This window comes from Passer montanus, unplaced genomic scaffold (genome assembly GCF_014805655.1).
Source record: "Passer montanus isolate IOZ18808 unplaced genomic scaffold, ASM1480565v1 scaffold17, whole genome shotgun sequence".
NCBI lineage: Eukaryota > Metazoa > Chordata > Aves > Passeriformes > Passeridae > Passer > Passer montanus.
This window is the reverse complement of record NW_024364270.1, coordinates 12,322,363-12,335,051: the sequence shown is the minus strand read 5'-3', so window position 1 is coordinate 12,335,051 and position 12,689 is coordinate 12,322,363. Positions and strand designations below refer to the sequence as shown.

General features: G+C 35.2%; 1 protein-coding gene across 5 annotated transcripts in view; it reads left to right on the top strand.

Moving 5' to 3' along the window:
- Window positions 1-12,689, top strand: part of CDK17 (cyclin dependent kinase 17) — an 89,494-nt gene that overhangs the window by 5,277 nt on the left and 71,528 nt on the right. The window contains exon 2 of one of the 5 annotated variants that reach the window (XM_039704231.1): window positions 3,806-3,935. The exons of 3 other annotated variants lie outside the window; for them this stretch is intronic. The gene's annotated coding sequence lies outside the window, so the exon portion shown is untranslated. Of the gene's footprint in view, window positions 1-3,805; window positions 3,959-12,689 lie in introns of all 5 variants that reach the window. One more of the 5 variants, XM_039704230.1, reaches the window with a different exon arrangement.

The window sequence follows — 12,689 nt, the reverse complement described above, 5'->3', positions numbered from 1 at the left end:
TTAATTGATCTCAGTGTCAAGAAATTGACACTGAGATCAATTAATATGATTGATAAGAAAGGCCAAAGTCTGTGATGAGGAAAGCCAGTGCTGTCACCAACTATTACAATTAGGTGTATTTGAGGATGAAATTGTATTCTAAGAGAGCTATTAGCCAGTTAGAAAAGCTGAAGAAAACGTAAGCATTTGATATTCTTAGAATAAGTTGATGTTCGTTAAGTACTGCTATATTCATAAGTAAACCAGCTGATAGTCGTATGTGGTTCTCTGAGACATTTCCTAAGAGAACTTGAAACTGTTGAATAGCTGGCACTGAAGTTGTAAGGTAGGGGTTGTACAAATTGGTAGGGCATTTTCTGGAGTGGAAATGCTGGTCATATCTCTCAGTATGTCTCAGAACACTGAGAAATTATGTGATTTTAGCACAACTAAGATTTCTTTCAGTGGTTTTAGGAACTAGTTGTATGCGTAGTAATGGATATTGGTAGAGCAGGAGGTTAAGCAAAGAAAACAACTGTTGCTCAGCATATATTTATAGAGGACCAATCTTGTGAAACTAACGTCTGGTTCTCTTGATAAGATTAAATATTTCACGTGGTATGTTGTTGATATTGCAGACAGGCGTCACTGAAACTTTTTACTTGGCTCTTACATGGCATTTTGATTATGGAACTAAAATGATAGATCAAGTGACAGTATATGAAATGGTTTAAAACCCAGTGGATAATGTGAATCAAGTGGTTGCCTATAAATAGTTGCAGTTACGTAACCGTCTGTGATGAGGGCTCCTCATCATCAAAGTGTCAAAGTACGTTGGTGAAGAAGCCCTGGGAAAGCTGCTCAGTGTCAGCTGTTGGGCATTGCCACTAATAAAGTGAAAGTTGTGAAAATTGCCCATCATTTCTGTAGCTCCAGAAGACTGGGAAAACAATATATACTGAAGAATGGGTCATTAGGGCAGGATGGATGCTTGGAAAAGTGGCAGCTTCCTGTTTGTTTACTTTATATGGTATTTTATATCAGTCTTTGGAAGATTGAATAAGTGTATTAACTTTTAAAATAAAATAGTTATGCTTGATAACTAGATTTAATATATGCAGCTATTAATATTAGCTTTTGGTTTGGGTATTTTTTCTGTAAAGGTTTGGAATAGTTCCTCACGTATAATACAAAACAGATAGTAAGGGTTGATCTGCATTCAGTGTGTGGGTTTTAGGGAGAGCTTCTATTTTGAAAATATAGTAATCAATCATATAATTAGTAGTACACAGGAGGAAGAAAAACAGTTATGAAATAATAGATTACATGTTATATTTCCATCAGTTTTCTGTATGTCTTGAAATTAAGTTGAGTTTCTCAGTGTATCTTTCATAAATATTCTCTGTAGGCCAAAAAAGATGTGGCTGTATATAATTTAACTGGGGAAAATAAAAAGGCATTTTTTTGGTCTGTCATTGGTTTATTGCCAGTGCATCTTCCTCTGTCCTTTCTCTTTGTCGAGATCTGGTTGTTATAAACAGCGGTAGAGTTACCTACGTGTGCAGGGGGCTTGTTGCCTGCTTAGCTGCTGTTTAGTCTTAAAGCTGTCTCATAAATATTGTACTAAATGGTTCAAGCATCTGCTTGTAAAGCATGGGTCTATTTCATAATTCACCTTATTTATGTTTGCTGTGAAACCCAAATATAAAACTGAAGGCTTCCAATATGACTACGAGCGACAAAGCCTGGGCTGCTGCTGCCCATGAATTAACTTATTTGCTCCACAGAAGAGTTCAACCTGGCATAACTCTGGCACTCTCACTCAGAGCTGCAGTGATTTTCCTCTTTGCTGGCTGCTGCTCTCATCCCCACATTCCTTCCTTTGTACCAGTAGCTGTCTTGTGACTCTGTCAGGGAGCCCATGCAGGTTACCTTGTGTGTTTGGCTTCAACGGTACTTTCATGTTTACAGGTAAATAATAGTCACTTTCTGCAGCATCGATGGAAAAACAGCAGTTTGTCATTATTTATTTTTTTAAATATCCTGAGCAGATGGGAGGGGAAACTTCCTGTGTACAGAGAGGAAAGGAGGTGCTCAGCTGCTAAATATATCAATCATATATGCTGCATTAAAGTCTTTTAAAAATCATGTTTAAAGCAGCAGCTCAGAAACTTACTTTGGTACTGAGTAAGAAGGCACATATACTGATATATCTTATAAAATATATATTTTTTTTTTAATATGAGTACATGTTTGAGGTGAGAGTTATGAAATTAAATAGGATTTTTGGTGTAGAAATCATTAATGTTGGATGAAAGACATCTAAGGAAACAAAATTACTTTTTTTTCTTGCAAATAATATTTAAAAACAGAACTAAATAAGCTGAAAATGAACTACAGTAGGAGTTTGAAAATACTTGGAAGATGCAACAAAAAAAAATACTTTACTATAGTATTCATATTTTAAAATGGGCCTAGAGTAAAGTTGTGCAGCGTTCTTGTTTTGTTTCTGAAGGTTTGAACCTCGGGAGAGATGAGATCCTTGGCATCACTGAAGCCACAGTTTGGATTTAAATCACTGAAATTTATAGTGAAATTTATAGACACAGTGATCTTGAGGATAATGACCTGTATAATACTCAGTAAAGCAATTTTAGAGGCAGTTCCAAAAATGTGAGATTTTCCATAATGTTTCATTACCTTTGTAAATGTGATTCAGTAGGTTATGGCAAAGAAGAAAAATATTTTGAAGCTTATGCTATTTACCTTCAGGATTAAACAAGATAAACAGCTTAACAGTGTTCCCATTTGCACAAGTCACAGTATTTTTAAACCCGCTGCTTGTAATTCTGGGTTGTTTATCAGGGAATACAGTTAACCTAAATGTCTTTTGGAGGCTTGTTTCTGCTACATCTCAGTATAATTCTGAAAAACAAAAATGTTTGATCCATAAGCCAAAAAATAGCTTTAAAATGTATTTAGTCAGAAGGTGGCCTTTGGTTATTAAGCATAGTCTTTTTTTTTTTTCCTCTTGGTGGCTGCACAGGAGAAATGACATAATGGTGTATCGTAATTAGTTTCTTCAGTAATATGCCTTTCTTCTTGAATTATGCAATTTTAGTATTTTAGAAGCAATACAAAGCAGATTATGAGTTCTGAAGATATGGATTTGATATGCTTTGGTAGTCAGCTTAGTTACTAATACTTAGTATTTTAAAATGTGCTTGAGTATGGTTTGTGTATAAAATACAAAGTGTTCAGTGCTGTTAATTAAGTGTTCTGAACATGCTTTCTTTAAAAGGGACTTTTTTTTTTTTAATTGTTCTTGGTGGTCTTACATAATAAGTTTTGGCTTCCTGGTAATTGTGAATATTGCTGGTAGTGGAAGAGGTAGACATTAGTTGAAGAATTTAAGTCATTAGTTGGTTGTCACTGTTAAAAGTGAATTTGGGCATGAATGGATAGCTAGTGATGATTTTCACCTCTAGCTGCATCTTAATAAAATACATATAGTCTTCTTAATCATCTGTTTCTAGTAGTGGGTAGATAAAGCCTGACATTTTTTTCAGTAAATAAATTATTCACGTCTAAAATATGAATTATGCCAGATTGACTGATTTGCATTGTGACTTCTTTTTAAATGTGTATCTCTGTAGCCAGTAGAGAGAAATAGGTTCAGAGGGTAATCCAAAGATTTTAATGCAGACCCACCTCTCTTTCCACATTTACCTTGGAGGGAGCCCATGAGAACCATTGGTTTTGTATTACATCACTACAGTTTGAGTTGAATTAAGCACTTGTTTCCAAATCGTTTTTGTTGCATCAGTGAACTGAAGAGGTTTTCACACCTGTCTGCATTACAAAGTTGATGGTGAAGAAGGAAGAGAGAGACTGGCTGGGGGATGGAGCCAAGCATTTTCTTACTGGTGGGAAACTGTAAGATGTCTCCAGCACTGGTATGAGCTCTTAAGTGCTTCAGGTACCTAAAGATGATCAGTGTCAACTCCCACCCCCTTCTTCCTCCCCCACTTATGCATTTAGGTCTTTCACTATGTAAGCAATAAAACATGCAGATTTTTCTTTATTCATCACTCCTGCTGGCAAGTGTTTAGCATTTTAAAATTCTAGTCATGTGAGTATAGTGATAGTATATTTAATATTGAAATAGGTTCCTGAATGAACTGTGTTCATGCTATGTCTTCTGGCAATTTCAGAAACTAGGATTGCAAGGAGACATAAAAATGGTCTGGTTTTTTGTAGTAGGAGAACCTTATTCTTCGAATATGTGTGCTCTGTGATAAAGTAAGACCAGTGAAGATTTGAGCATATCTTACACCTGCAGTTGATGTACATTCTTGACTTTTAAATGATACTATACTGTATTAAGTTAATGGTAAATTTCCATCTTTACATTATTGGATTGTCACGTCTGCTTTTTGCTTACTGGAATTGTATCTTAGTTCAGAGTTTGTTGTTTGTTTTGTGTTTTACTTGAAAGATAGGATGTGAAATTTTCTTCTAGTTAAATTTTGAGAATGATTTCCTTGGATTGGTTGACATTATTTGCCAAGTTCTATGCTAGTTTAGCTAACTTGTTGAAGATATTTTAAAGTGTTGACTGTAATAGGTTTTGTGTAGTGACATTAGTCAGTTCTCATGAAAAGTAAAGCATCACTTGCTTAAAAAATATGTAGGGATGGGTTATGTCAATTTTTTGTTGTTTAATTTGAGGCTTCTTTAAGATACAGATCTTAAGCGTATAGGTGCTGAGAATGCTTTGGAAATCAGCCTTAGTGGAGTTGTCTGCAGAGACCTGTCAATAGAAATAATACCCTGACAGTGTCTGAAAACCTAGTAGCATAGATTTTAGGAAGTATTTCTGAGAAGAAACTACAGGAGAAGCAAAGACAGTGTATGTATAGAATGCTGCTAAGCCACCTTTATACTAACAGAATGGCCTAGTTTTTCCTGTTTCTATGGTTAGATGTTATCTTGCTCTCAGTCTGTTTATACCAATGTAAATGAATCTAACCTGGATTATTTCATCTACATTAATGCTTTGTCTCAGTGTAGTTAATTGCATGGGGCCTCTTCAGTCATATCTCATACAGAATTAACATAATATATAACCTCACTGTTTCCAGCCTGATCTAAAACACAGACTTGGAAAACAGCCCCGTTAACTGTCTTATATAGGGAATGTTTCCTCTTAGCTACATTTGATATGCAAGGCTTCCAATAGTAGGCTGTTAAACCCCCCCCCCCACAAAGGTCTTTGTCACTGAAGGAGGAAAAAAGCCTGAAACGTCTGATAAAGCACAGGAAGCAAAATTGTTGACAGAGAAAATTCCTTTTCAGTATAGTCATTTTTATGAGAAGTGCCACTCCCCAAAGGTAATGTATTTAACTGTTAGTGAATCCTCATGACATAAGAGATTTTTTTTTCTCTTATAATCAAAGGTTTGAAAGGGATTAAGAAAACTACGTGGGTTAATTTTCTTCCAAATTTTTTGTGATGTTTGGGTCTGTTACTTGTGCTATGTTCTAGACTATAAATGTTTTCCTCCCTGTGATCATAAGAGGCTTTGGAAAAATAACATGTTCTGTTTTGTGCAGAAGTGGAAGACATTTATGATGGTCTTCTCATTTAACTCCTGTCAAAGCTCCTTCTACAGTGTGCACAAGCCTTGCTTTTTCTGCTAGGTAGTAATATTCCAGTTGAATTGACTTATCATGGTTCTGTGTCAGAAAGTCTAGGAAGCTTTTTGATTAAGTAGTCTGAAATATAGACAAGTTGCACTGTTTTACAGCATAGAGATACATTTTTAGTAATATCCCTTTGCCCGCTTTGGATGAGTAGCTCTGTTGTACTTTTGAACCAAACTTTAGGGTTAGCAGTGGTTTTGTTGGGTAGCAGAGGGGTCAGAAGACAGAAATGGGGGAAGGAGTGCTTAACCAGGACCAAAAGAGAGCTTTTCAGGTCATGATGTTCCGTGCACTCATCCAGAATCAGATATTATTGGAGTGTGTTCACCCAGGTTTTCCGTACTCTTTTCTGGGTTTTGATACATATGTTGCACAGAAATTTATTTACTTAAATAAATCCATGAAATTAGCCATACGAATTTGTACTGTTATAATAAAGATGGAAACTTGTACCTTCTGATCAGGGGAAAGCTATGTGTGAAAACAGTACAAGATTGTACTGCACAATTACTTAATTCCGTGTCATTTGGAAGTGCTACTTAGGGGCAGTCTGTCTATTACATTGAAGGGGGTTTTATCTTGAATTTTGTTTTTTAAATGGTGTTCTATCTAAGTGTTAATTTCAAACAAGTAAAAGGAGGAAATATGTATATTAAATGTTAATTAAATTAATAAAATAGAGAAAGGCAGATGAATAAAAAGACATTCTGACCTTGTAGAAATAGAAAGTATTTAACATTATAGTAGGCATTAGTAGGCCTTTGTATGTTTCACGTAAGGAGGCTGAAAGTAACTCCAGTAAATGTGGATTTTGGACTATTGAAAATCCTATTTGTGATGTATTTGGAAGTGTTCTTACTTGAAAGGTACAATGAAAGTTTCCGGTATTGTCTTAGTGAAACTTTTGTGCATATTGAGAGGAGGAGATTTAAAATTGCAGTTTTATGCCTTGGTGAAATTTTTATATAGCAAATGAGATGTAAAGAAAGGCAACCACAAATTCTTCACACATGCAAGAGCATGTTCTGTCAGCAGTTTCTGCAGTTACTTTTGTTGCACACTTCATGATTAGTTAATGTGTGTTGGGCATGTTATAAATGCATGTCTGGCATATCAGAATATGATTTATACTGTGTAAATCATAAATACTTCATTCAGTATTTTTGCTGCTCATTACCCAGAATTGTCTTGCAGCACTTGAGAGAGTAAATGAATTCTCCTAAGGCCTAAATGCTGTCATCAGCAATATCTCCATGTTTACATTCTCAGCTGCATGGACCACTTTTTGAAATTACCTGCTGTGGGAATAAAGAATATTAAAGTCTTTTGCATGCTAAAGTTGAAGTTTAATACAAGCACTAAATAAATTTAAAATATTGTTCTTTTCTGAAAGAAACTGATGTCTCAAATTTAGATATCCAGTCACAAAACAGCAGGATTAACCATCTAGATGAGTTAAAGAGAAAGTTGCTTTTAAACAGCTTTTGGTCATAATTCAAAATTAATTCTTTATTTTAAAGGGGGAAGTGAACTTTCTTTGTATGAAATGGTGAACAATGCTAAAATTAACGTCATCTGTACCATGTGATGTACTGTTTAACAAAATGCTGCACCTTAATTTAGTATCATTTAAGAGAATAGCAATATCTTATAGGTGTTTTTATTTATACAGTCAGATCAACATAAAGAATCTGAATTAAAATCCAAGTTTGAGTCTTTTTCACAAAAGGTCGTGTCTCTCCAGGAGTACAGGTATCTGGGAGTGGTATTCCTGTCCTGGAGGGTATGCGACTGACTGGGTCAGGGCATGGTGGGGACCAGGCTCTTTATAGCCTGGCTGTGCCATGGAATGTGATGTGGCCACCATGGCTTCACTTCTGAAATCTCATTTAACTCTCAAATAACTCATAACATGAGTTATTTGCTGCAAAGCTCTTTCCTATATATGCTCATTGACTTAAGCACTAATGTGTCGGACTGCCGTTCATCACACCTATACATTCCAAAAATGGCACGTTTTCAATTTGTCCTCCCAGATGCTCTGCAAAGCGCATGTAGTATTCTACAAAACAAAGGGAAATCCTGAGGTCTTTTAGGTGACTTGGTGATTAAATTAGGTAATTCTCACAGAGGATACTTTGGTCATAAATGAAGTGAAAACCTGTTCATTACAAGCCTTATTAATAAAAAACATTTATTCTACCTTTACACCTCATGCATAATCTCATCTTATTTAATAAATGTCAGCTAGCATAATACATAATTAAACTGTTTTGAACCATTTCTCAATTATCATAATAAATTGTGAAATAAAGTGTGTCAATACTTTAAGTCATATCCAAAAAAGCTAGGGTTTGGGCCTATTGTGCTGTCTTAAGGAAATGCATTCAAGGAGAATTGTTGCTGGTGGTTTGTAAAACATGAATTGAGCAAGAAATTAAGTTTCAGAGGTGTATTGAGCTGTAGATAGAGTAATACTGGTTTGATAGTAGCAAACTCTGATCCTTATTCTTGCTTTTGTTTTATTGTGAAGTACAAAGGGTTCAGCATGGTATTTACAACTGGATTTGTCTGTTACACCTGAGAATGGAAAGTTTTGCTTTAGGTGTCTTCTAGTGTCTGTGACAGGCAGTGTCTGTTTCAATTCTTTGCCACCCCTTCACTGTAAAGAAAATATAGTAATGTTTATTTCAAAGGGTTGATAAAAGCTATTTCAAGTGTTTATAAATCCTCAGGTTTGGCTTACAAAATTTTCTTGCTCTCTGCATATGCCAGCTGCAGCAGTATGCCACACACGTAGCTTAGTTTATTAATCTTTGGATTCGGGGTTTTTATCGCAAAAGTCTTCTACCAAATGAAGGTTTACTACTGCATTTTGGTATTTTACATCATCTTTCTGGGGCACTCATGAGCCTTTATACGGTTAATTTTCTTTATATTGGAATTTCTAATCAAGTAAAAGTATTTCCTGCTTGACTTTTGTGCTTGTTTATAACTCTGTCATATTTCAGTAGTAAGCAAGAGCTAGTCTAGTGTGGAAATAAGCAATATGTGGAAATAAGCAATATGTTTGTGTTACTCTTGTAATAGATTTCCACAGCATGTAGACAGTATGTGTAGCATAAATAGGCTTAAAGAGAGTTGGTCCCAACTTTACTTTGTAAATTAGATCTGAATATTTAAAATTCAAATTTGATGATAAATACATATTTCAAAAGCAAATCAATGGTCCTTTTGTTAACCCTGTAGAGGGGAGATTCTTTGATAGAATTATAGAGTTTTTAATTTTAAAGTCTGGTTAGAGTGATAAAGAAATGTGGAAGGTGGATGTGGGGGAAAGGGCAGCTCATATAGATCAGTCAGTCTTATTCCTAGGGCATCGTGGCTCTGTGTGTGGCACTGACATTCAGCTTGTGAACTCTGCTGGGTTTTTTTCTGCTGATATTTAATTTGAGACAAGTAGCTAATTTCAATTTTCTGTTAAATCCAAAGCTTAAAGCTTTTTCTAGCAGGTTATCAGGTAATTGTATGTTTAGTTACTTTACTTCGGAAGTTAACTATGTGACTTTGTTAATTGTTCCTTGTTGAAGGGGGAAGTTGCTCTTCAGACATAGCTTTATCAGCTGCAATATCGAGGTATCTGCATGAGTGCTGTCTTCTACATGCATCTGAGATCTGCAAGCTGCATGTTGTTAGGTTTGCAGGTTCAGTCATTTTTAAGTCTCTCATACTTAATGAAGTTCTTCGAGCTTGTTACAGGTACGGATTAATTCTCAGGAAGGTAATTGATTTATACCTACAGAATTTGTTATATATGGGAGTCATACTGTCTTTGTTATAAGGACCCGATTAAAGTTCGTGGAAGCATATAATGGGGAATTAGGTGGTGGGAAAAAGGTCCCTCTATGCTTGCTTTGTTTCGGATTTACTTTGGTAATGTTTGACTGTCTTTGCTTTTATGCTGTCAAAATGTCATTATTTGGATCTTTTCCAATGTTTTTATTCAAGTGATAGGAAACAGAAGGGAAGGAACTAATTGGGATGAGTCTAGGAAACATGCTCTGAATACACGTACAGCATGTGTGCTTTCTTACCCAGATTTCCAGCATGTGAGGTGTGAGATGTGTGATGGTAGAGGCATCATGGGGAGCCCACAATGTATTTTCATCCCTACTGCCACTAAAGCAAAGAGTGTGTATTTCTCCTTGGTGAGGTTCTCTCAAATTCTTGCTTTATGAAAAAGATCTTGTCTTGTTAGTTCATGAGTAATGGCTGCATCCTACTATCTCTTTTGTCAGCAGAGGGTATGATTTCCTCCTACACACAGGGAAAAAAGAGAAAATTAGAAAGTGATAGAAGCTAAAATCAAAGTAAATGTGAGAACAAATAGGCCAGATTAATCACTGATTCTGGAAGACAGCAGTTCCTTCTTTAGGTGAGAAAATCACTCTCTTCTTGGTAGTGCTATCTTCAGGGGGCCAGGCAAACACCTGTGTTGCTGGGCAGAAGGTGTGTGCATGTATTGATGTTACACATTTGATTAAGGCAGAATGGAAAACTACCTGCAGTTCTGAAGCACCTGATACCTTGGTTGCTTCATTGCAAGAGGCTAAGGCACTTAAAAAGTGAGTAAAATCCTAAACTTTGAAAGCTTATCATTCTATTTGTGCCTCAGCATAATTGTGAGGGCAGAATAGGTGGTAACAGTTTAAACAAAAGCATGGAGGGAAATAGTTTGTGGTGATTGTATATATTTTTCATTGTTTTCGTGTACTGCAGTCACTGCAGCAGTGATACCTGAGCTGGCATGGAGTAATTGGTATGCACATTGCTACTGGCAGAAGCCTTTCGTTGGAAGTGGTTGCAGAAAATGTTACAAAACTTTCTGTGAAGTCTTTCTTACAAGCTGTCTCCCTCCATGACTTGAAGTTTTTTATTCCCTGCAGGTTAAAAACCTTTAACTTTTCAATGTTCCATTTAACTTCAACATTTTGAGACTGGAGTCAATGGTTTTTTTCAACAATTAATCTGTTTCATGATCTGTGACAGCAAATGGTCAGTGAATGTTTATTTCCCCCTCACCCCAACAATTTGTTATACGATTTGAAATGCAGTCTAAATACACACAGTAAAAATAGTCCATGTCACACTGAAGTTGAGATGTTTGCTGAGGCTGTGCAAAACAAGGGCTTTGTTTTAAAACTGTGTATTTTGTTAGATTGTAATCACCTGCTATCATAGTACAAGTTTTCAAATCTAAAATGAAAGTATTCCACTGTCAGTCCTAAATTATGCCGTATCAAAATGTTATATGGGGAGAAATATTGGCCAATCCTTTTGATACGCCTTTCTCTCCACTGTTGTTACACTAGTAGGGCTTTTTTCTTGTGGGGGCAGACAGCTTAAAACATCCTTATTAGGGAAGTGTATGAGCTTAAGTGGTCACGATCTCCATTTGAATCATTGCTAAGAGTTATGTTAGAAAACAGTGTGCCATTGCTGGCACTTTTTTTACTGAATGAGAAAATTGCTTACAACTTCTTGCCTGTAAACCAACCTTTTTTTTATTGTCTTCCCCCTCCTCCCTAGTCTGGAAAGCCAAGTAATTGGTTTTCAGGAAGCCACTTCTGCATTTTTCTTCTTTATTTATTTGTTAGTTTGTTATTTTGTTTTTCTCTAGACAACAGTGTCAACAAGCATAATGAGTTTTAGCTCTAGTTGACTTTGATATTGGCAGTCTAATGGCAAGATTTATATGTAAGTTTATATAGAAAAGACAAATAATACCAAAAATAGAGAGGGAAGAAAAAGTAGTCCTTTGTATCTCTTTATTTATTTGTTAGTTTGTTATTTTGTTTTTCTCTAGACAACAGTGTCAACAAGCATAATGAGTTTTAGCTCTAGTTGACTTTGATATTGGCAGTCTAATGGCAAGATTTATATGTAAGTTTATATAGAAAAGACAAATAATACCAAAAATAGAGAGGGAAGAAAAAGCAGTCCTTTTTGTCTTGTTTTTTTTTGGGTGTTTGTTTGTTTTTTGGTTTTTTTTTTGTTTGTTGTTTTTTAGTTTGTGGTTTTGGTTTTTTTTTTTATTTATTTAGATTCAGAAAACTCATATTTTTAAGGTTAAGGTGAAATATTAACACATTTCTGTTGATTTTCCAGTCTAGGTGATAATTATTGATTCTTGGGAATGAGGACTTGGGCTGAACATTTTGTTAGCTGATAAATTGATTAAATATTTCAGATTTGCTAAGTTACAATGTGTTAGATTTGCAAGTTACATATTTTCACCAGAAAAACTAAATCAAATGTGATCTCTGTTTTTCAAAATAATTTGATTGTGTAGATCTTTGCTAGGATCTCTGTTAATTTCTTCAGCTCTTCTTTACAATAACTTACCTAACTCAAGTTTGGGAACTTCAGAAAAATGATATGATTTCTTACATGCTTCCTATGTATCGTGAAAAGGGTAAGATTTCCTACGTAATTCGCTTAGCATCTCTCAATGTTAAAAATAGATCTGTGAAATTCTTCCCATTTTTTGGCAAGTTTTCATTTGTAATTGTGCTATTTTGGTTACTTGTATTTCTAATAAAAAATTATAGCTGATATTTAAGCAAACTAGGCTAGCATGAAAGTGGGAATTTTTAAAATCAAAGCTAAAAGTGGGAAAAAAGGCTAAAAATATTTGTCAAGATTTAAGCAGTAAAGAGAGAGTAGTCAATTTCTGATGCTTTTGGTAAGAACCTGTCACAGAGTAGCGTTTTCTTATTTTTATTTCAAATCTTCATTGTAGCTTTGCTTGACTACATCTATTTCTTTATATCCATAATGGTTACTTTCCATGGTTCAGGAGAACTTAATCCCTCGCCTATCTGGTGCAATCAGAAATAAGCTTTGACACACAAGGAAGAGTAATGTAAACAGCAGAAATGCATATTAAAGTACTCTTACATAAGGAGGGTATTTTTAAATGATGCTGGCTTAGTGGTGTGGAT